At 38.9% G+C, this 26,982-nt stretch overlaps 1 protein-coding gene across 2 annotated transcripts in view; it reads right to left on the minus strand.

The window, feature by feature from the left end:
• The window catches only part of THSD7A (thrombospondin type 1 domain containing 7A), a 273,595-nt gene extending 250,669 nt beyond the window's left edge, over nucleotides 1-22,926 (minus strand). Inside the window, exons 1-2 of one of the 2 annotated variants that reach the window (XM_030971359.1) lie at nucleotides 22,811-22,926; nucleotides 10,277-10,358 (exon numbers count right to left, since the gene is read on the minus strand). The gene's annotated coding sequence lies outside the window, so the exon portion shown is untranslated. The remainder of the gene's footprint in view (nucleotides 1-10,276; nucleotides 10,359-22,810) is intronic. The other variant, XM_030971358.1, reaches the window with a different exon arrangement.
• Between the last annotated feature and the right edge of the window lie 4,056 nt (nucleotides 22,927-26,982).

Here is a 26,982-nt window from a genome sequence, read left to right on the forward strand (position 1 = left end):
CATCTATTCTGTGGCTTCCCACGCTGTGGGAAAGGTTCTCCATATGCTGAGAGCTACTTTTCTTCTTACTCCCCACTGAAATTCATGATTTTATGCAACAACAAAACTACAGCAAGACAAAGGTGTAAGAGACCTGAGATTTCAGGATTTAAAGCACCAACCAGCCTGGTTCCTAAAGAATCTGGTCCTCCTAAAAGCACATGTAAGATACAGAATAACGGAGTGAAATTTTAACAGCAACATAAACTATGTTAATTTCACTTGCTCTTTTTCTTAGCAGCCCAGTGTGAGAGTGTGCAGCAAATGCTCTGTGACAGGTTTTGCCTGGTGCAAATTCCTCCCAGGAAGAAAGACCTCATAGCCTATTTTTCCTTATGGCAAATTTTAAGCAAATTAAACTGATAACCATGTCTTGAAAAACAATCCTGAGGACAGCAGTGCTGATAGGACCCCCAGAGGGACAGGGTCCATGTCAGCATGACAAGGCCCAGCAGTGTGGCACTGCAGAGGGACGTGCTGTGCATTGCAGGCATGGGGAGAGCAGCAGCCAGCCACGGGATGCCAATTAAGAGCAGTGAGATCTCTGCCAGCCAGAGGGGCTCAGAAGGGCCCTGGTCCCCACGGGAGGCAGCTGCAGGGAGCACAGCCACACCATGGGCACTGCTTTGTGCGCTGGGTACACAACACAGCTCGCTCCCGTGAGCTTCATCAAGGGCCCGTGAGCAGCAGCTGGTGCAGAAGCTGCCAGAGGTGTCCCTGCCCTGCTCAGGTGACTGAGCTTGAATACAGATGCAGCTCTGGCCACTGCTTGGCCCCTTGGAGCTGGAGCCAGGGTCCCTGCCTCAATCAGCTCCATCCTGCAGCAATGGGGAGCGGCACTGGAGCAGGTCAGGGCTTTCCAACACAGGGCTCGTCAGTAATGTGCTGCCCCAGGAACTGCCTGCAGTGCCACGAGCAACAGGCCAACCAAAACACTAAAATCAAGGCATTATGACTTAGAGCAACCAAGAAAGGGAAACATTTTTCACAGCAAGGGGCTGATGAGGACCAGTGGTGCAACACTGGCCCCTGAGAGACACCGGGCATGGACAAATCTTGCCACAGAATACTTAACTTGGAGTCAGCTAACCATGTGAGGTAACAAAATGTTATAACAAGATTAAAGTTCAGCAGTTTTAATCCTATTTTGTATTAAAGCCAGAGAAAAACCTGTAACAAGAATAATTTACTAATGGAAAGTAGTTCAGGTCTCATCCAGAGTTTAACAAGTGCACAGCACTCTCTGTACGACTTCTGGTTGACTTAAAGTGAAAGTGGATGTTAATCTTATGTAGAAAGGACCCCAAGGATGTGTCACCTTGTACCTTCAAGTAATGTATTTATTTTTGTCAGACTAGAAGAAGCAGAAGCACGCAGAAAAGCAAGTCTGTTTCAGCAGATATGGTATACAATGCAGGGAAACAACCACCTCTTGCAGAAAAATGCCCATCCATACAGGAAAACAATTTCTAACTTAAAAGGAAAAAAGGAATAAAAATGCTAGATCCTTCCTCTTCTTGCAAACCTGACTGAATGTACTTTAACAACCACTAAATTTTAATCACGGGTTTAGTTTTTAATTATCTCTCACAGAAAAACACTCACAGAGTCTTCCTCTGTCTTAATTATTTTGGTTATTTCTAACACCAACAAACAAAAAGTATTCTCACATAAATCAGATTCTTAGACGAGAAAAACTGAAGTTCCTATGAATTTGTCTACTTTTCCCAGGAATTTTGCCTTCAGATGAGGAGTTATAGAGGAAACAGCAACACAGAAGAAGACAGGCACCATTTCTTGCTTATCCTGGCTCCTTCTGAGGCCAGGGGGAAGAAATAGCACCACCTCAGTCCTCTGAGGTTTTGACTTTGTCTACAAGAGTAACTTTCCATCCTGTGCTTACCAGACAAAAGCTAATTAATAAAGAGCAAACCACAAGGCACAACTCTTCATAGCTGACAGGCAAGATTAAATCAAGATAATTCCTACATTAATTCCTACTGTTATCAAATATCTTTAGACTAAGCCTTGCCCTCACTGCTTAAACTGTGATAAAAGCACTCACATCCAATAAATGGGGCCATTGCAAGACACATGCAAACATTTGGTTCTCCTCCTAACAAGAAGCAACATACCTTAGCATGAAAACAAAATACAATTCCTAGCCTAAGCAATACTTTCCAGCTCATTCTTTTTCAAATTAAATGCAGATGCACCCTAATTCAACATTAATTATAATCAATATCACACAGGAGGTCACAGCATATAAACAGCATTTAAGAAACACTTCTCTGAAGAAAAAACAAACAAAACAAAACCCATAAAACCCAAAATAAATAAAACTAAAAACAAAACAGGAAGAGAAATTCATCCAAACTCTGCTTCTCATTGCAACAACTTTCTGCTGGAAGCGCTGTAGTGCAAGGCAGACTGGGAGACATTTGCTCAATCTCCCCATGCATCTTTCCAGGTCTAATTGGATTTAAATGTGACATCCAGATTCCAAACACATTTTTAAAAACTCTCCAAGTTTATTTAAGCAAGGAGGTAATTGTTTTTCCTTCAGTTTTATTTATTTTGTTAATACAGCCTCTCAGCTGGAAAAAAAATGGTATAGTTCTTTCTGGGTTGTTTGGAGAGCCTGATATTCCTTAATACCATTGTTCAGACACAGCTGAACTCTTTACTGAGTTTACTCAACAAACAGAGGCTCTTTGTCACACTCAACTGCAAGAAAAACAACAAACAAGGATGTCCTTACCCACCACAGGCTAAGAGCCGTACTTTAAATGAGCTTATGGATTCCTAGAGTGGAAGCACATCCAAACACACCAAGAAGCAACCACATGGAACACCCTCGGTGGAGCCCTCTCAGTGTCTGACAGGCTCAGCAGCATTACGATTGCACGAAGACACCAAAAGAGTGGAAATCGTAACCCTGCAGAGCAGGGGAGCAGCTCGGACCTGGCTCTAACCCTCCCCTTGAGCACAGGCCAGGGGCAGCACAGAGCTCCAGGGAGTGCCTGGGGCTGTGCTGTGCCAGTGCAGGGCAGACATGACATGACACATGACACATGACACATGACACATGACACATGACATGACACATGACACATGACATGACATGACATGACACATGACACATGACACATGACATGACACATGACACATGACACATGACACATGACACATGACATGACACATGACACATGACACATGACATGACACATGACACATGACACACATGACATGACATGACACATGACACATGACATGACATGACATGACACATGACACATGACATGACACATGACACATGACACATGACACATGACATGACACATGACACATGACACATGACACATGACATGACATGACATGACACATGACATGACACATGACACATGACACATGACATGACATGACACATGACACATGACATGACATGACATATGATATGACACATGACATGACACATGACACATGACATGACATGACACATGACACATGACATGACATGACATATGACATGACATGACACATGACACATGACACATGACACATGACATGACATGACATGACATGACATGACACGATGACACATGACATGACATATGACACATGACACATGACACATGACACATGACACATGACACATGACATGACACATGACATGACATGACACATGACACATGACACATGACACATGACACATGACACATGACACATGACACATGACACATGACATGACACATGACACATGACAACATGACATGACACATGACACATGACATATGACATCACATGACATGACATGACACATGACATATGACATGACACATGACATGACACATGACATGACACATGACACATGACATGACATATACAGCATGACACATGACATGACATACATGACACATGACATGACACATGACACATGACATGACACATGACACATGACACATGACACATGACACATGACATGACACATGACATATGACATGACACATGACACATGACACATGACATGACATGACATATGACACATGACACATGACACATGACATGACATATGACATGACACATGACACATGACATATGACACATGACATGACACATGACACATGACACATGACACATGACACATGACATGACACATGACACATGACATGATATACATGACACATGACACATGACATGACACATGACATGACATGACACATGACACATGACACATGACACATGACACATGACACATGACACATGACATGACATGACACATGACACATGACACATGACACATGACACATGACACATGACATGACACATGACACATGACACATGACACATGACACATGACACATGATGACACATGACACATGACACATGACACATGACACATGACACATGACACATGACACATGACACATGACATGACACATGACACATGACACATGACACATGACACATGACATGACATGACACATGACACATGACACATGACACATGACACATGACATGACACACATGACACATGACACATGACATGACACATGACACATGACACATGACACATGACACATGACATGACACATGACATGACACATGACACATGACACATGACATGACACATGACATATACACATGACATGACACATGACATGACATATGACACATGACACATGACACATGACACATGACACATGACACATGACACATGACACATGACATGACATCATGATACATGACACATGACATGACACATGACACATGACATGACACATGACACATGACACATGACATGACATGACATGACATGACACATGACATGACACATGACACATGACACATGACATGACATGACACATGACACATGACACATGACATGACATATGACACATGACATGACATGACACATGACACATGACACATGACACATGACACATGACATGACACATGACACATGACACATGACACATGACACATGACACATGACACATGACACACACATGCATGACACATGACACATGACATGACATGACATGACATGACACATGACATGATGACATGACACATGACACATGACACATGACATGACATGACACATGACATGACATGACATGACATGACATGACACATGACACATGACACATGACACATGACACATGACACATGACACATGACACATGACACATGACACATGACACATGACACATGACACATGACACATGACACATGACATGACACATGACATGACATGACACATGACACATGACACATGACACATGACACATGACACATGACATATGACACATGACACATGACATGACACATGACACATGACACATGACACATGACACATGACACATGACACATGACATGACATGACACATGACACATGACACATGACACATGACACATGACATGACACATGACACATGACATGACACATGACATACATGACACATGACACATGACATATGACATGACATGACATGACATATGACATGACACATGACACATGACACATGACACATGACACATGACACATGACACATGACATGACATGACACATGACATCATGACATGACACATGACACATGACACATGACACATGACACATGACACATGACATATGACACATGACACATGACACATGACACATGACACATGACACATGACACATGACACATGACACATGACACATGACATGACACACATGACATACACATGACACATGACACATGACATGACACATGACACATGACATACATGACACATGACACATGACATGACACATGACATGACATATGACACATGACACATGACACATGACACATGACATGACACATGACACGATGACATGACATGACACATGACACATGACACATGACATGACACATGACACATGACATGACACATGACACATGACACATGACACATGACATGACACATGACACATGACATGACACATGACACATGACATACATGACACATGACACATGACACATGACATGACATGACACATGACACATGACATACATGACACATGACATGACACATGACACATGACACATGACACATGACACATGACACATGACACATGACACATGACATGACATGACACATGACACATGACACATGACACATGACACATGACACATGACATGACATATGACACATGACACATGACATGACACATGACATGACACATGACATAACATGACACATGACACATGACACATGACACATGACATATGACATGACACATGACATGACACATGACACATGACACATGACACATGACATGACACATGACACATGACACATGACACATGACACATGACATGCATGACACATGACATGACACACACATACACACATGACACATGACACATGACACATGACACATGACACATGACACATGACACATGACACATGACACATGACATGACATGACACATGACACATGACATGACACATGACATGACATGACACATGACACATGACACATGACATGACACATGACACATGACACATGACATGACACATGACACATGACACATGACATGACACATGACATGACACATGACACATGACACATGACACATGACACATGACATGACACATGACACATGACACATGACACATGACATGACACATGACACATGACACATGACATGACACATGACATGACACATGACACATGACACATGACACATGACACATGACACATGACACATGACATGACACATGACATGACATGATACATGACACATGACATGACACATGATGACATGACACATGACACATGACACATGACACATGACATATGACACATGACACATGACACATGACATGACACATGACACATGACACATGACACATGACACATGACACATGACACATGACATGACATGACACATGACACATGACACATGACACATGACACATGACACATGACACATGACACATGACACATGACACATGACATGACACATGACACATGACACATGACACATGACACATGACACACTGACACATGACATGACACATGACACATGACATGACATGACACATGACACATGACACATGACACATGACATGACATATGACACATGACACATGACACATGACATGACACATGACATGACATGACATGACACATGACACATGACACATGACACATGACATGACACATGACACATGACACATGACACATGACACATGACATGACACATGACACAATGACATGACATGACACATGACATGACACATGACATGACACATATGACACATGACACATGACACATGACACATGACATGACACATGACATGACACATGACACAATGACACATGACACATGACACATGACACATGACACATGACATGACACATGACACATGATACATATGACACATGACATGACACATGACACATGACACATGACACATGACATGACACATGACACATGACATATGACACATGACACATGACACATGACACATGACACATGACACATGACACATGACACATGACATATGACACATGACACATGACACATGACACATGACACATGACATGACACATGACACATGACACATGACACATGACACATGACACATGACATGACACATGACACATGACACATGACACATGACATGACATGACACATGACACATGACACATGACACATGACATGACATGACACATGACACATGACACATGACACATGACACATGACATGACACATGACACATGACACATGACATGACACATGACATGACACATGACACATGACACATGACACATGACACATGACACATGACACATGACATGACATGACACATGACACATGACACATGACACATGACATGACACATGACACATGACACATGACACATGACATGACACATGACATGACACATGACACATGACACATGACACATGACATGACACATGACATGACATGACACATGACATATCACATGACACATGACACATGACACATGACACATGACACACGACACACGACACACATGACACACACACATGACACATGACACACACACATACATGACACATGACATGACACATGACACATGACACATGACACATGACACATGACACATGACACGACACATGACACATGACACATGACACATGACATGACATGACACATGACATGACACATGACACATGACACATGACACATGACACATGACACATGACATGACACATGACACATGACACATGATATGACATCATGACATGACACATGACACATGACACATGACATGACACATGACACATGACATGACATGACATGACACATGACACATGACACATGACACATGACACATGACATGACACATGACATGACATGACACATGACACATGACATGACACATGACACATGACACATGACACATGACATGACATGACACATGACATGACACATGACACATGACATGACACATGACATGACACATGACACATGACACATGACACATGACATGACATGACACATGACACATGACACATGACACATGACACATGACATGACACATGACACATGACACATGACACATGACATATGACACATGACATGACACATGACACATGACACATGACATATGACATGACACATGACATGACACATAAGACATGACACATGACACATGACACATGACACATGACACATGACACATGACATGACACATGACACATGACACATGACATGACATGACACATGACATCACATGACACATGACATGACACATGACATGACACATGACACATGACACATGACACATGACACATGACACATGACATCATGACACATGACATGACACATGACACATGACACATGACACATGACATGACATGACATGACACATGACACATGACATATGACATATGACATGACATATGACACTGACACATGACACATGACATGATACATGACATACATGACATGACACATGACATGACATATACATGACACATGACACATGACATGACATATGACATGACACATGACACATGACACATGACACATGACACATGACACATGACATGACACATGACACATGACACATGACATATGACATGACACATGACACATGACACATGACATGACATGACACATGACATGACACACGACACATGACACATGACACATGACACTGACACATGACACATGACACATGACATGACACATGACACATGACACATGACACATGACACATGACACATGACATGACACATGACACATGACACTGACACATGACACATGACACATGACACATGACATGACACATGACATGACACATGACATGACACATATAATATAATATAATATAATATAATATAATATAATATAATATAATATAATATAATATAATATAATATAATATAATATAATATAATATGATATATCATATCATAAAAATATTATAGTTTGTGAATCACAATTGCTCCATCTCACTGCTGCAAAAGTTAAAACCACAGAGCCAGAGCTTTACAAAGTTTAAACTTCATAAAAATAATTGCGTTTTATATTCCAGGGCCTCCGTTCCAAAAAAAAAATTCCTGTCTCCAGGTGAATCTATATTGCAGATGTGGGATTATTCAAAATTAGTTGTGATGCCAGCTGCTTTTTTTAAGCATCTCGGTGTAAGTCTTAGATTTGGGGGCCCCATGATGAGCTCCCCTGCAACACTGACATAATTTTGACAGTAGAAAAAACGGCTACAAAATTAGGAATTGTCTCTGACAATTTTACAAAACTAGCAGCATAAGGATAAAGCAGAACATATGAAAATTACCAGGAAAGCTAAGATTAAACATGATTGTGCTTTTACATTGATGGTAAAACCAAATATGGGAGTATTTGAATTCATGTATGTGCATATACAGCCACTTCTGTGAAAAATAGTATTTTATTCAACATAAATAGACCAGTTATGAGTATCTACTGCATGTGTATTTAACAGTAGCACAAAGACTACAATAGAAGACAGAAATTATACAGGAATAAAAGCATATATTGCATTCACAAAGGTAATGTATTCATTCATTACAACATATCACATAAGTATAAATATATAATATGGATATATAATCTCTAAAATGTAATATATTTAATCTATCTGTAGATAGAGATATTTACATTTCCACATGTAAGTGAAGAAAACTAACTGTTCAAAAATTGGTAATGAAGGAAAAACATACCTGCTAATAATTCAGAATGATCAAAGCTGCAGAAGGCTTTCACACAAGTGTGGAAAGTTGAATTACAGGTGAAATCCACTGCCTATAAACATGAAGTGATGTATTACAAAAATACACACACACAAACCCAATCACAAATAAACAGACATGGGCTCTACACCAGCTTATAAAAATGGCATTTTAAAGTCATCAAGAACAGCAGTCTGAAAATGCCTCTTTGATATCCAGCTGCACAGAAAAATCTATTTGTTTTGGCAATGGGACAGAGTGTGAGATTTCATTGGAAAAGATTTTGATAGCAAACCAAGAATCCTCAAAATGTGACTTTATGAAAGTAGCTCGAATTCTGGTTGTTGTTTGTTTTACACCATTACAGAGAAGAACTAGAAAAGACATTAGGGCATAACAACATGGATGCTTAAAGATTATACTGTGACTTTCAGATTTAAAAAAAGTGTCTTTCATCATGAAAGAGAAATGCACACAGAGTGGCTAGAGCAGAAATCCATAAAATCAAAGGTATGAAAGACAAATTGAGGCTCACAAACTAGAGGCCATCTAATAAAATTACTCACAAGTCTCAAATGCAAGTAACAGGTTTTTTACAGAAGCTTTGGATTTGTGCAATTCATTGTCACAATATACTCTGAAGGTCAAATGCTAAAAATGAGGATTACAGAAGGCAGTAAAGCATAAATCATTAAATACTATGAATGTCTTTCCTATATTGAAGACTATGAAATTATTCTCTTCTTGTAGTCTTGCCACACATTGTTATCAATTGGAGAACTGATCTTCAGAAATATTACACAGGTAACTAATGACTGTTAGCTTAAAAATGGTTATTTAAATTATTTACTAACAGATGTCCTTCTGAATTATTAATTTCTCTTGAAGTCTATAAAGCTTTGTAATGAGACTAGTTAAATAAATGTTTTAGCTGTGACCTGAGGCAGAATTTTTTTCAAACAGCATCCTTCAGCTGATGAAGCTTGAAACCAGAATCTCAGTTCTTCTTGGTATTGTAACCCTCTTTTGGATTTCATGAAGGAATTTTCTACTCATTAGCATGCATCTCCATTTATATTTCCAAAAGAAAGTCTCCTTTGTTCATGAGGAAGAAGCAAACAAAAATGACAGAAGCTAATTTTTAAAATGCCTCACAAATTGATTTTACCCAAAGTCACTCTTCCCACGCCACATGCACTGAATTGCAATTGCCTGCCACGCTTAAACTGTGCTTCAGTCCATAAAGATATTACATTAGGAAACTGTTTGTAGGGCTATCCACAGTATTACACAGAAAAAAAAAATAAAAAAAAGGAAAATCACAGAAGTTAAGCAACAAAAATGTTCTAATTACTTTAGTTGAATAGCTTGATTTTTCTTTTACATTATTTCAGTAAGCATTGTTAGTCTTCATTGTCTGTACTTTTTATTTGGCAATAAGGACAAAAAAAAAAACCAGGAAAGGGCTTTTGTTTCATCAGTAGCACTTTTATGACAAGTTATGCCTCAAGCATACACAAAGACCCTGCAGCATTCAGATGGGAGCCATGTAATACCACTGCTACCCATGAGTAAAACTCCTACTCTGATACAAAGAATTGACACCAGCAAGCTAATTGTAGCAAAATTGTGCCAAATACTTGCTCTTTTCCCCAAATTTCCTTCAAATGAATATGCAATTTCACTAAGCAGCTACATCACCAAATCTGCTGCCATCACGACAGAGAGTTAAGATGTTTTCTTCATGTCTTGACAAGCTTCTTTTGGAAAACTGAAGAAAAAAGTGATAGTCCCAAGTGCTCCTAAAAACTTGAATGGGGCAGGCAAAACTATCTGAAAACCACTACATTCTTCTAACACAGACCCACAAAACGACATTTGTTACAATCTGTTACTTGGAAGATGTTTGTCTAGAAAGTAGCATCATTTAAAGTATTGCAAATGGTGTAAAGAGAGTATAAAAGTGGTCCAAAAGGATACAATGTCTTTGGTATCAGCTGATCAGATCACGCCATCATTTTCTGTGTGCTGGATGATTTCTACACCCACCTTCCTCAGTTTTTGAGTGGTCTTTGTACATACTCACAGGAAACTTGTAAAGCCTCATTAAGTCAGCATGTAAAATACTGAATTACATCAGAATACTAGTGGTAGTCAGTGCCAAAAAGCCCAAGTCTAAATCTATTTGAACTCTACAGGTGTCTCCTATATAAGAAAAACAAATTATAGGTCATTCTTTCATGCAGAAATCCTAGCAAATAAGAGCTATTGGGACTTAGTTCAGGATTTTGAAAGATCTGGAAAAACTAAAAGAGGACAATCTAGATCAGCAAAAGAAAAACTGCAGTAACTAAGGGTAAATATCTCTTCTTTCTCAAACTTTTTTGTATTCTGGTGGCCATATTTCCACTTGGGAAAAGTAGAGACAGTAATTAAAAAAGCAATACACCAAGTCACATCATTAGCAGGCATCCCCAACATCACACTTTTACTAATGCTATTCACAAGGATTTTTTACATTAAGAATAGACAAATTTCCATAAATCTTTCCAACTCAAAAGTCAGACAATTTGTTTCTTCTGTGATTAACAGGTAATAGCACAATAGGCAAAGGATGTGGACTGTGATGTGTTTTCTGAGAAACTGTAGCATATTAACATAGCCAGAGACCGAGCTGATCAAAACACTATTGGAGATTTGTGACACCAATCAAAGCAGTAGCACTTTGCAACACAGTATCAATTCTGTAACATTCTTAATCTTTATAAAAACAAAAAATAATGTTTTACTTCTAAAATACTCAATTCCACTACTGGAAAAAGCAACAAACAATTAAAAATCAGAAGGAACCACTTTTCAGACATACAATACCTTTTTAATAGGAACATGCCTGGCTAAATACAACTTGAGCCTCCTCTGCTCTTACACAGATAAAATTATAATGAACTTCACTTAAAACTCTCAGATGAAGAAATAAAGTAGCCTCAACTCAGGTGCATATTTAATACATGAATTTTTGGAATAAGATTAAGTCAGTGTCCAAACCTCAATATTTCCATACATCAAAAGAAGTTTACAAGATTTTTCCTTCAGCCCAGTTTCTAAAAGTCCCAGTTCAAAAATATAGGTCAAGTTACCTACTGCCTCCAAACTTTCTCAAAGTCAGCTCAAATAGTGCAAGCCTGACCCATTTTCAGTGGGCTCTTCAAAACTAACTAAATCAATTAATCAGGTAGCTGCATCACTTTTCAATATTTTTTTTCTGCATTAAAGGTCTCGCATATTAAATATATTAGCATTTGAATTCCATACTCAGAGAAGATTGATATGCAGAATTCACAGGCATTTGGGGCTCACCAGTCAGCTCAAGGTAGATTAGTGCTTTATGTGTTTTATTTAATAATTGCTAGAGTAAACAAGTATTAATATAAAGGTTGAACACAACAGAAAAATCACAATTTTTACTGATCACTATCCGTTAGTTTCCTTGAAGGAAAACCAAAGCATCGAAAATCAGAATATGTAAATTTACTATTATAATACAATTACTACACTAATTCCTTCTTTTGACAACCTAAACAATGAAAATTCTTTAACTCAATTCTACTATCTTCTCTTATTAGTACTTGAACCAGAGGAATGGGCAGCAGTTGGGGACAAACATTCTCTACTTGGTAAAACTGACCCATTCCCCCATGTGGGAATGTCCATTGGAAAATCTTGCAAATTTCATCCAAAATATAGCAGTAAGAAGAACGATATTTCTACACTAAAAGTCCCATTTTCTGAGATATTTTTAAAGGTAGCTTCATTCTTATTATTAATCAATATTATTCTGAAAATCACTTATGAGGCGTTTCTAGTGATTTGTTGTCTTTTTTTGGCTGATTCCGCCAAAGCAAATATCATTGCAGCAAAAGCCGGCATATATTAGTCCTCTCTAGATTTCTGCATTACATTTCAGCAGTAATGTATTCTGCAATACATTTCAAAGTCTTATTTCAGGTACAAATAAGGCAAATTTCTTAATATACCCACCACAGATTTTCTCTGAGGATAGCTATTATAAGAAACTCAAGAGAAGTCCACTGATAGGAAGAGCTGCTCAGGTAAAAGGACTTTTACAGCCTGAGAACTGCTATCTATAATCTTGGCACTTTGATCTCTCAGAATATGAACTAATGGATCTGGAATGTAACTCATTATTAATAGTTAAATATCTTTAAATGGAGCAGCTTTGAAGATCAGTTCCAGTATCCATAGCTTGCATTTATATAGGGCTTTCATTTTCAAGGACAATGATACATGGTCCCCGAAACATGCACATGCACACGCACACAGACACAGAGACTTCTATTTGCATTCAAACACATGATTAAGATTAGAAATACGTATCCATTTTAAAATAAATATAAATGCATATGTTTTAATAATCCATCAGCTTACATATAGTTTTTGGAACTTCAATATATAAGCCTAGGTGACAGCACAAGGTATAATAACATGCAGTTGTAGCAATTAATTGTGGAGAACATCATCCAGCGCTCTCTGCAGAAAAAGTTATAACAGAAGATGACTTCTGTGCAGAAAATAACAAAACAACCTTTATTTTTTAACAGGTTCTGAAAATAAGGGGGGAAACTTTATCTTTTACATAGGAATCTTCTACAAAATACCATTTGCCCTATTTCACTTAATACAGGATACGCATTTCATCAATTCAGATCTTCACAGACTCGCTCCTCTTGAAAACTCTCAGGTAAGATCCTTAAAAATTTCCACCAGGTTACTTTTAAATGAGCTACAGAAGCCAGAGACTTTATACCAGACAAAATCAACAAAAAAAAAATCTATTAAAGACAAAAATTAAAAGTTCTGTTCAAAGATTTCTGATATAGCAAGCAACACTAGTTCCCCTTCATTTAAATTGATTATACTTGCTCTGCAATATTCCAAAGGTACATTGTATTGTAATTTACATCTTCCATTTGTACTTCCCCCACTTAGATGTTTTGGTGAAAATTAAGTTTCACCAAAACATCTAAGGAAAAGAGTCAAGACAGAAAAGAATTTACCACTTGAAAAAAACAAAACCAAAACAGAAAACAAAACAAAAAACCAAAATCAACCAAACAAAAACAACTCTCTAAACAAACATAGGTTAACCTTTTCCTAAGCAAACATAGGTTAATCTTTCCTAAACACCAGTTTACAGCTTCCAAACAGGGAGGGCAAAATCCTTCCAGCACTGAAGCAAAAGGGAACTTCATTACCAACTTTAATGGTTATAAAAACAACTTTTTGTTGGATATGATCTCTCAAACTAAGGAAAGCTGAAAGGAGCTGAATTTATTACTTATTTAAATAACTAACCTTTTAGAGTTGATCTGCTTTTTTAGACACTGCACCTTTGTAAAAGATTATTTTCCCATAATTACTGTAAAAGCCTTCCACAACCCAACATTTGCAGTATTGCATCCTATTTCCAAGTGTAATGATCCTCAAAATCCAAGATTGATTTTGGCTTTATTCTGATCAATACTAATCTCCAAGATATATTTGACTTCGCACTGACCTAAACAAAAAGGTCACTATCTGTGTATTAGTCAATCTCCAAAACATTTATTAAATTAATTTCAGAGACCACAAAAGGTATATTGTTACAACTGTTTCTATCTGGGATTTCTATCCATCATCCTTAGTAAGATTTACATGCAACTGATAATCCACATAATCACATTGTCACTGCAGTGGATTTCCCAAAATGCCTTGATCTGTCCTCAATTATTTTAACATTAATCTTTTTTGTATTTATCTAATCGGAGGAACACTAGCATCTTATTTAGTTACTGGACTACTGGAATCCAGTCTTACACATATTAAAGTCAATGGGAGAATACATCTCCCTTCAGTGACCAAACTGAACTCTTAATGACTTGGGAGGAATATAAAATGCTGCATTTATACTTTAGGTCCCCCTGAAAGCAAAGCAGGAGAAGCCTTTTGAATCAAAGTACTTTGACCAGCACATATTTAAAAGAAAATTCACAGCACCCAGAAGCACATTTCTATAATGCTCATTTTTAAAAATATAGATTTCTGATTAGCTTTTTTAATTTATTGGCTAATTTCAAAGTAGGACTATAAAACTATACATGCATTAAGGCAGCGGATAACAGAATGACAAAATTGTTACTGACTGATCTGGGGTAGGCTTCTCCTCACTTTTATTCTCTTTCCTCAAACAAACAAACAAAAAAAAAAGCATCAAGCTTAGAGAAACACAAAGAAAAGAGAAAGATCAATAAATATAGGATATAATTAACAGTTGTTAAAATTAAAATTAGTAAATTCATTTAATGCCTTTTTTGTTCTTGTTACAAAATGTAGTTTTGCCTTCCAAGGACATCACAAATTTCAATAGAACTATCTGCATTTCTGATAGATAACACAATTCAATCTTAGTGTAGTAAAGACCCCATGTAGAACATTACTTGAGGCAAGAACCATGTGTTTCTTTCCTCCTTCAGGTAATTTACCTTAAATTAAATAATTTTACAACCTACCTAGCTAGAATTTTAGGCTAAAGTAATGCTAAAGACTCCATGAAATTTCTGTCCAGAAGTATTATTAAAAACCAGGCACTTGTAAGTTAACCATGTATACTTCAATATAATTCTATTAGACCTTACACACTTAGAATTTTCACCCAGCAGATGCATTTGTTTAAAAATTCAAATTTAAGCTTTCCACTGCCTCTGAAGTTGCAGACCTAAAAGACATAAGAGTAGGAATAGACATAAGGTGGAATAAAGTGAATACTAAGAAAAATTGAGAAGTTACTTAAAAATAAAACCAAAAGAGTGGACAGTAATCAAGACTACAGATGCAAAAAGCCAGAGAGGAGGCAAATAATTTCATAAACATAACGAAAAAAAAAATCATCCAAGTTTCCTAACCATGGTATAAATATGGGTCTCACAGCTATTTTCACTCTGGCTGGGGTGAACACACCCCTGTTTCAAACTCAGCTCTTTGATGACTTTTAGACTCCCACTTCCATACTGCTACCACCACCACTGGTCTTGGGCCAGGAAAGAGAGAAAGACTTACCTTCTCCAGCTGGAACCTACTTAAAATTACTCATGTAAAGTATCTTTCTACTAAATAAAATTTCATTAGAAGTAAACCTTTTTCTACCCAAACAGACAAACAAATGGTCCCAAAGCACACAGGTTACCTAAGGACCCTCCAAGGGACAGAGCAGAGTTTGCCAAACTTTGACATCCTGACTTGAAGTAGGAAGAGTACAGTACATACTCTGCTATGGTTGTTAATGGATTAATCCAAAAGACATCTCTAAGGAACAAGAGAGAGATAAACAGAAGCCTGTGCTATTATCTGAAATGTGAGTAGTTCCACCAGAGATGCTGGCATGCCACACAAAAGCAAAATTACGCTCTCTTACACACAACACAAAATGAGAGACAAAAAGGCCAACAAGATTCAGTAGACCAAAGCTCTTCTAAACTTTTATTTTAAAATTCTGTCATTTTTAGCAGAATTTCAGCTCCACAAACTACTACATTCACTTTCCTCACTGCTCTTGGTATGTGAGGGTGACAGAAGCCCATTTTTTTGATACTCCTTTACAAAACAGCTCTCGTTTGAAAACATTTTGAATATTACGTGTTTTCAGAAGAAATTTATAAGAGTGTATGTGGAAACCCAGGGCACCAGGAATATTTCTCTGTCTGCTCTGGGGTGCTTTGGCTCCCAGGGGAGCACTGACTTTGACCCTCATTCATGGAGAAAGTTTCCGAAACTTCAAGATAGACTAGGATCCACTAAAGTGTGAAGTAGATTGTAGAGAGTAGTGTAGGTGTATCACTTGGTGAGAAATTCAGGTTTTGGGATTTTTAGTATGTTGTGGATGGAAGCAAGATGGAGGACACTGGGTGTCATCTTGGGTTTCTTCTTCATACTACTTCTTCTTTCGTTACGGATTTGGGTGGCATTTTGTAATTGAGTAGAAAAATCTGCATTGTGGGCTTTTGAGGATCAGTCATTGAGTTAAAAGGGGAAATAATCTACGTGTTAGTTCTTAATTAGACAGTTTAGCTTTAAAAGACCTCCTAAGGAAGATTGTTAGCCATTTTTGCAGTGCTTTTCCAGTGCACTCAAGCCTAGTATAGAAAAGGTACAAAACTCTAAATAAGATAATAATAAACAAAAACCAAGAAATCCAATAAGTTTCTCTTCCCTAACACAAAACCACTCCAAAAAAACCTCCCCCAGCAAAACAACCCCCTAAGAGGGCCCAGCCAAAGTTCAAAAAGTGAAAAAATCAACAACAAATACCCCAACAAGTGTATAAAGCCATTCAGAGGAAGAGACAGACCTAAGAACAGGCTGAGGAGTGAGTGAGCAGAAGAGATTTATGTCCCACTTCAGCCAGCCCAGAAGGCTGCTAAAGCAAATGCAAAAGAATCAAGAATAGAAAGGCAGGCTGCACACAGTGCAGCTTTAGCCTGCTAAGGAGCAGCAAGGACTTTAAAGCTGATATAGGAGAACAATCACTCAAGGGGTGAGGGGTTGAATGTTGGCAAGCACCAAAACCAATGAAGAGTTTCTGAAGCTTCATTATAGACAGCCTGAAAGGGGAGCTGGACAGGCATGCTGCATGGCATGACATTTAAAGCTCGGACAGAAGTTAAATACAAACACTTCCTGGGCATAGAATCCCTTCTGGAAAAATAGAGAAACTCCATCTCAAAACTCCTGTTTCACAACCCATGTGTTCCTACAGGAAGATGCTCTCCAAATTTCTGCAAGACAATCTTTTCAAGGGTAGTACTTAGCTGTTCTCCTGACAGGAGAATGTTCTTTACCAAAAGCCTCTGCTTCCCTTCTGTTGATGCTCTCTTGAGTTTGCAGATGGAGTCCATGTCCTACATAGCTTTCATTTGACTTGGTCAAACAAATCAGGACCTCTTTTATCTCCTTATGACCAGACCATCCTACTAACCCTTTACAGCACCTGACCCAGTTTCAGTTATTTCTTCTTGAAGATGAGTGATCAGAACATTTCCTCTCATCATAAAGTGTCAGTTTATACTATTAAATGTACCAAATCTTTCAGAACCCTCTCTACACATGCATCATAAAGTTATATTTTGCTTTTCCCACTGCTACTTTATATGACCATCCAGGTGAATATTTCCTTTATTTCTCTCCCAAGTTTCTATCACAAAACAAATCTAATATAGATTACACATTCATATATGAATATGAGGACTACTGAATTAATTACAACATCATTCAAAGACCTCAACTTCAGCTACTTGGATAGGAACATCTTTGCCAAATATACGACAGAGGAGATAAGGACAACTGTGGAAAGAGAGACTTGGTCTTCATACATAAATTTCAAGAAAGCTACTATATATCCACACACCACCAGTCAACCATATGAAAGTTAAAGTGGATACTCATATATTACAAAAGTAATTTTCTACTTGTAGTATGCAAATTATTTCCAAGTGGTCTAATACACACAATTAAGAAAAACTGGCCTGCTGAAACCAAAATTTAAATAGCAAACTGACTCTACTGTAAAATTGCTCATGGTCTGTGAATTGAAATAAATGCAACAACCACTTTTTATATTATTTGGATACCTGCCTTGTACGTGGTAATATGAGTTGAGGTCACAGTTCTGACAGGCATTCTATGCTTAAGATAAACTAACAGTTCAAAGAAGATATTGAATATATTTAGCTCATTAATAGTTTTGTTTCTGAAAGGAAGAGTAACTTTTACACCATCACAGTCCATCATAGCAGACTGAAACCTGTGATCTATGTGAATATTAGCATTCTAGCTCATCTTTTCCTGCATCTCCTTCACAAGACATCCAATCCTGGTTTCAACCTCTGTCATGTAAAAGTCTCAAGCACAATATAAAGTAAATGAAGAAGCAAGATATTTTTTTTTCAAATTATTAAAATAAGAAACTCTAGGATATCTTTTATATTATCTACACATTTACTTGTCAGTCTAATGAAATAGAGCTAGAAAAGGTAGACTGTTATAGATAAAAATCAATTTAATATAGCTTTGCAGCGGTTAAAACAAAAACTATAATTCTTTCTTTTCCTGATACATTTGGGATATTGGTTAACTATCAATTAAGTGTTATCAACCAATTACTTACACCTTTAAAATTTAAAGCAGCCAGGAAGACATAAGTGAAAAGATATTTCACCCTACACACGTTGACCTATGGATTTACAAAGAATGGAAAGCATGGGATTTTACTACTTCAACTGAATTATTTAATTCAATAAAAATTTTAGTATCAAGTACAATCTAATCAATAAAGTTATCCCTTTTTCTACTGCCCACATTAGTGTTTCAAGAGGATCCAAATAAAGACTTTGTTGTTCTATTGTGAATTTGGATGTAGGCCCAACTGCAATCCCTCCCCCCAGCTCTTCTGGCCAGCTGTGACAGACACACTACATATGATTGCTGTAATATATGGTACACTGGTGTGATACATAGCCTATAGAAGTGCTATGTCAGAGTATTATCACTTTGTCAGCCTCCCACTACTCCTCCTTGTCATAAAATGCACAATGTGGGAAGATAAATGTGGAATCCATGGGCCTAACCACAGCTAGAATTTCTGGTATTTTGTAATGCCCTAGAAAATGAATTATAAAACATCAGAAATAATGTGGTAGTTGCTAAAGATGCTCTAAATTCCTTAGCAAGCCCCTGACAATATTAAGACTTAATCTGTTCCAAGGAGACAAAGTAGTGATGAATAAGAGCCCATACCATCTCACCAGAAAACCTGCATTACTCCAGAGTAGTGCCATAAAACAAATGAAACATCTGATAACTTAACAAGAAGAAACATCTCTACAGTCCTTCTGAATCTCAAGTCAGAACAGGCCTCACAAAATGAACCAGTCACATAAATATGGATTTTTTTAAGAAAGTCTTAAAATCTTTAAATTATTGTCTCCTATTATATCAATGGCCTTAGGAGAAAGTGAGTCATTCCAAAATAAAGCCAATAGTATAGCTGAAACAGGAACAAGTCATGGACAACTTGTACCTAAGAAAATCACCTGCTCCCAAAGCACAGCGTGATGTTTTCAAGTGACTTTTATAACATTTGTCCCTGACTGTCTTCCAGGTACTCTCAAAGAGGCCTCCTAGAAAAAATGGCTTTTTCAATAGTCTTTAGAAAAAGAGAACTAAAGTCAGGAAAGGACAGCATAGGTCCTGTGACCTACACATAAGCAGCAAATTATTTTAATATGTTATCTTCCACATATTAAAACTAAAGGATGGCCTTGTCAGTCTTTAGAAAGTGGACATTCACAGTGAAGCAGAAGTCTGTTAAACCAACTTTCTTCAGTGCAGCTTCTCTGAACTTAGTGCTGATTTATAAATTATTAAATGTAGCCACATCAGAAAATTCACTCAGAATTAAGCCTCCCAACCTCAGTGTTAGACATAAAATAGTTCATACAACATAGAAAGCCACACTCATGACCCAGAACCACTTTCCTCAGTTTCCATAATAACACAGACTTACATTTCACTTAGACTGAATTATTAAAAGGAAACACCCATTACTTGAATTTAACTTTATGCCAACAGCCTTTACTACAAGAGTTATTTTCTTTTTTAATTATACCTTGTTCTTTACATTCCTTTTGGTTAAGAGAGCTCCAGAAGTCATCTAACCATATGCCATATAAGACTGTCGCCATGCCCTCTGATCTCTTTACAGATGCCTCTTCGCTACTCTTGCAACATCAGCTCCGCTGGTCCCGTTACAAAACGCAGCCCAAGCGCGTCAGTAGCAGCCCTGAGCGCTCCCGGGCACTTCTGCGGGTTTAAGGGGCGCACCTACAGCCCCGCTCCTACAACACGCACAAACTAACCGGACAAACGAGAGGCTTTTTTCTTAAAATAGCAATTATTTGCTTTCACAAAGCACCCTGACAGCTTCAGTCCCGGGCCAAAGGCTCGCTCACAGGGCGCTGGGCAAACCCTTTCCGACGGCCTTTTTACTTTTTATAGGCATGGCTTCACGTCACGCCTTTTTGCTGTGCCTCCCCACCAAGAGTGCATCCACAGCCAAGTAGCCGCTCTGAGAGCGCTAAACTCTGCGTGACACCTACAAGAACCCTGAGCAAACAGTTTTCCCAGCCGCCGCCCGGCCCCTTCGCAACTCCCGTCGGGAGCAGCCGCACCGCTGCGGGAACGCGGCACCTCCCGGGCGCTCGCAGCCGCGCCGGGGCACCCGCGGGGGTGACAGAGGAGCAGGGTCCGCTGTGACCGAGCCGAGCGGCGGGGAGAGGGCGAAGGGGAGGACGCAGGTGAGACCCGGCTCCGCGGCCGCCCGCAAGCAACTCCCCGCCCCATCCCCGCATCGCCCCGCCGCCCCCGCGGAGGACGCCGCTCCCCCGGCTGCCGTGAGCGCCCGCCCGCCGCACTCACCGCCCCTCGCCGCTCCGCTGCCCGAGCCGGGACGCGGCGGCGGCACCTCCCTCCTTCCCTGCCTGCCTGCCTCCCTCCTGCGGCGGGGCGGAGGCTCCGCGCCCCCGGTGCCCCGCGCCGCCCACGCCGCCTTCCGCGGGCCTCCACCCGCCCCCGGCATCACGCGGCCGCCCCTCCCCGGGAGCCAGCGGCTCCATCCGCAATGCAGCTGCGGCCGCCCTCGCCTCCTTCTCCCGTGTGTCCTCCTCCGCCCGGCCGTGCGGGCACCTGCCCGCTGCCCCGCGGGTGCGGAGTGCGAACCGCGCAGCCGGGCCCAGCCCCGCGGGCACCGCGGCCGCGGCCAGGGAGCTCCGGGAGCCCCGTCACGGGTGTCAGACAGCAGCGAGACGGGGGAGGGAAACCAGACACACACAAAAAAAGGAATAAAAAAGGAAAGAAGAATAAAGGGGGTGGGGCGGGGGGTGAGGAAAGGATGGAAAGGGTGTTAAAGGGTGTTCTTTCCAAACAGACTTTTGCGGGTTGTTTCTACCCCCCACAAACCTATTACTGCGGCGGACCCCTGGGACCAGCCGAGATTAATTGCTCCGTGTTATGAAGAAAATGATAGATGACATTAATCAGGGAAGTTGTAAGTCATCCACGTTTGTAGATGGAATTTGGAGATTAGCTGGGACAGATGGCAGGCAAACACTGCGCTCTCCAGGTCTGGCGTAAATCATCGATGTCTGGAATTATTAAACAGCCAATGACAAAAGCTCATACATTTTCCTGTATCTTAGAAAGATGAATATTCACTTTATATCATGAAAAGCTTTTCCAATCATTTTTACATTTCTCTTTCTAGATAATGGAAATATTTGGTTTTCCTTTCTAGATGTCAGAAATTTCAAGCCCGGAAAAGAAACTAGACTTTTCATACCTCTTGTCCTTCAGGACATGGATGAGAAGCAAAACCAGGCAGACGAGTACTGAAACCACTTTAATGTTTTAAAGTGGTTTAATACCCTTTCTGAAGTAAGCAGAAAAAGTTGCTGGTTAATAGGCTTGTCTTGATATCTCCAGTAGATTTATCTTTATTTGCAGTAACTACTGCAGCAAAATATTTTTTATTTAGGTTTTATTTTCCTTCATGCACTTTGAGTGAATCGACGCAACATTTATTCATAACTCCTAAAGGATCACTGGACATTCTGTGGAATCTAAATAGTCCAAGTGGAGAAAAGAACTTTTTCTATTTGTCTCCCCTAATTATTTCATTTTTCACATAGCAAAAATGAGTTATGGTATAATCAACTTCAGTAAATCTTTCATGGTATCGTATTGATTGATATGTCAAATGCTTGTCTAAATATAAGCTTAGCCCCAATACCTATGACTGAGTAATTGTAAGCTTGATTGCATGTCCTGCAATTATGTGATCAATCTACAGCAACATTCAGAATTTTACAGAAACCTGCTCTATAAATCCAATAATAGCATCTGTTCTATCACATTAGCAGGATCACTGTTCAAGACACTGAGTTGACAAAACTTGTTTAAGAAATATTCAAATGGTAGCTACTTACATGTAAACTAAATAATCACCAGGCTTACCAGTTTGATATCCATTATTAAAAGCTTATTTTAGAAAAAATTATTGTGATTTTTATTAGCTTTAGGAAAACTGATGTACAAAATAGCAAATGTGGCTTCTTTTTCAAAATCTGCATTTGGATTTTTTGAGCACTCTACCTTGAATCATCTTTAAAATGCTTCAGTATGTTATGTAGAAACATCTTTGCACACAACTACTGCCTTTCCTAACCTTGCTGCAACTCTAGGAGAAAATCAGGTTTAAGTTGTTTAATTTTTAGATCACAAGGGCAAAGCTAACACTTCAAGTGGAGGACCACATCATTTCTATGACTTAGAAACATCACTATCTACAATCAGCAATATAATTGAACAATATAATTTAGGTTGATAAGAAATGATCTGGTTCAACTCTCTCCTCAAGGCAGTACAACTTCAAAGCTCAATCAGCTTCCTTAGCACCTTCTCCAGCCTAGTTCCAAAAACCCCCAAGAATGGAAATTGCAGCTTTTCTAGGGAAATGGTTCAATTTTGACTATTGCTTATTGTAGAGAATGCTTTTATTTTCCTAATAAGAATTCCTCTTGCTGCAGCTGGGATCTGTTGCCTCTCATCCTTTCTCGGGGCACTGAGCAGAGTGTGGTTCTGAGTCCCCTGTAAGCACTCCCTCAGCAGTGGAAGATGGCAATTACAGCCTCCACCTTAGCCTTCTTTTCTTCAGACCTCTCAGAAATATTATTAACCTTTCATGAATTCACTACTCTTTCCTCATTTCTTTTTTTAAGAAATCACACCAAATTTAATATTATAAAGCAAAAGTCTTATTTTTGGGATTTTTTCCCTTATCTCTCAGTGTATTAAAAATTGATAGTCGAAATGACTCATCCCTCTTCTAAATGAGGTACTCATGACAAATCCTACAAAAATCAACATGGTCAAAGTAAAACATCCTGTTTCTAAAGTTCCTATTTCTATTTGAAAGGGCAAAGATAAAGGTCAAAATAATTTCTATCCCATTTGGCCATACAAGTTGGTCATGTGGTGCCTTTAAGGGTATCAGCACTACCTACAGAGCAGACTGAGTTTCCCAAGCCTTACCTAAAGAAATGTTTAATACCAAATATTAGGATTTTGCTCTGACCATAATGACTTTTGCTTGAGATGAAGTTTCTTAGCTATATTTGAAAACTAATAATATTTTTGTGCATGTGGCCTGTGCACAGCCACAGGGGCTTGTTCTGAAGCAGGCCGTGAATTGAAGCTGTCAGGGGCAGCACAGAGAGAGGCTGAGAGGGGGAAAAACAGGCAAAAAGGGTAGCCTGGATTGAAACTCTTCCCTTTCATTTCCAAAAGCTCTGGTTTGTCCTCCATCTCAGCAAAGGAGAAAACTAGGATTTCTACTTATTCTGTTAATCTTAAACTATTTGACAGGTTTACCAGTATGTTCCTTAACACTATCTGTATTTTAAATTATTCTCTATTTTTTCACTGCACAAATTATGTGCTCTTTCTCTATATACATACATATACACATATATGTATCTTATAAAAAATGCATATAACGTAAATAATCTTAAGCATCTCATGGATACAGATATTCTTGTTTGAAAGAATCCTCATTTCACACTAGAAACAAGCTGCAGCTATATCTGAAATGTAATATTCTGATAGGACGCAGAATCACCATCACATTCTAAACAAATATATCAGCCTTGCAAGTTGTGCTCATAATTTATTTTGTGTGGGTTTTTTCAGACCCTTTAGAGCAAATCAAGGATGAGTAATTAAAAGAAATTGGCTGAAGTGTTCTGTGGGAGTTTAAAGAAATATCTTCATAAATCAGTTAAGAACTTCTGAAAGTTTTCAGAAGTTTTGTGATCGTGCAAAAAATAAATGGTGAAAAAATTATCCCTAAGAGACTTGACAACTGAAAATACATGTTCATAGTCAAGGAACTAAACCATCCAACAAATTGGAGAGCAGTAAGGAAGCTCTTGCCTCTGTTCAGCAAAGCTGTGATAAATTGACTGAGTTGTCACTATTTTACACATCCTATGCTTCATGTGACATTAATTAGTTATTCCAGTGAGTAGAAGTGTACTCGAGAAATCACCAGCACAGCAGACCCTAACTGGCATTCCTGTTCAGTCTAGAAAGCTTTAATTTTCTAGCACCATGTGGACACAGACAACACACACAACTACACCACTGATTACACAGAAGATTTAAGGCAAAACTGACAAAGCACAGACAGATTTACATTGTCCATGCCTAACATGCAGCTCAGACTTACCTGCTCTTTTCCAAACCATTGTCTCCTAGCTTTATTTTAAAATCATAAACAAGTTATTACTGAATAAATGTACTTTTCCTTCCTCTATGTGAAACATTATCCCTAACACAAAATCAAATATCTGGTAATTTCTTTTTTGATTCACAGAGTATTCCTTGCAAATGTAAGCAATAGGGCAGTTTGAAGGCATTCCCTTGGTATTTTGGCCAGATGTCCTAAAACAGAAGAAACATGAAATAATGCTTATTTTTCTATCTATTTATAGATGCCTCTGGTTTTGCCTCAGAAGCAAAAATGTCTTTTGTCA

Source organism: Camarhynchus parvulus, chromosome 2, assembly GCF_901933205.1.
Source record: "Camarhynchus parvulus chromosome 2, STF_HiC, whole genome shotgun sequence".
NCBI classification, from domain to species: Eukaryota; Metazoa; Chordata; class Aves; order Passeriformes; family Thraupidae; genus Camarhynchus; species Camarhynchus parvulus.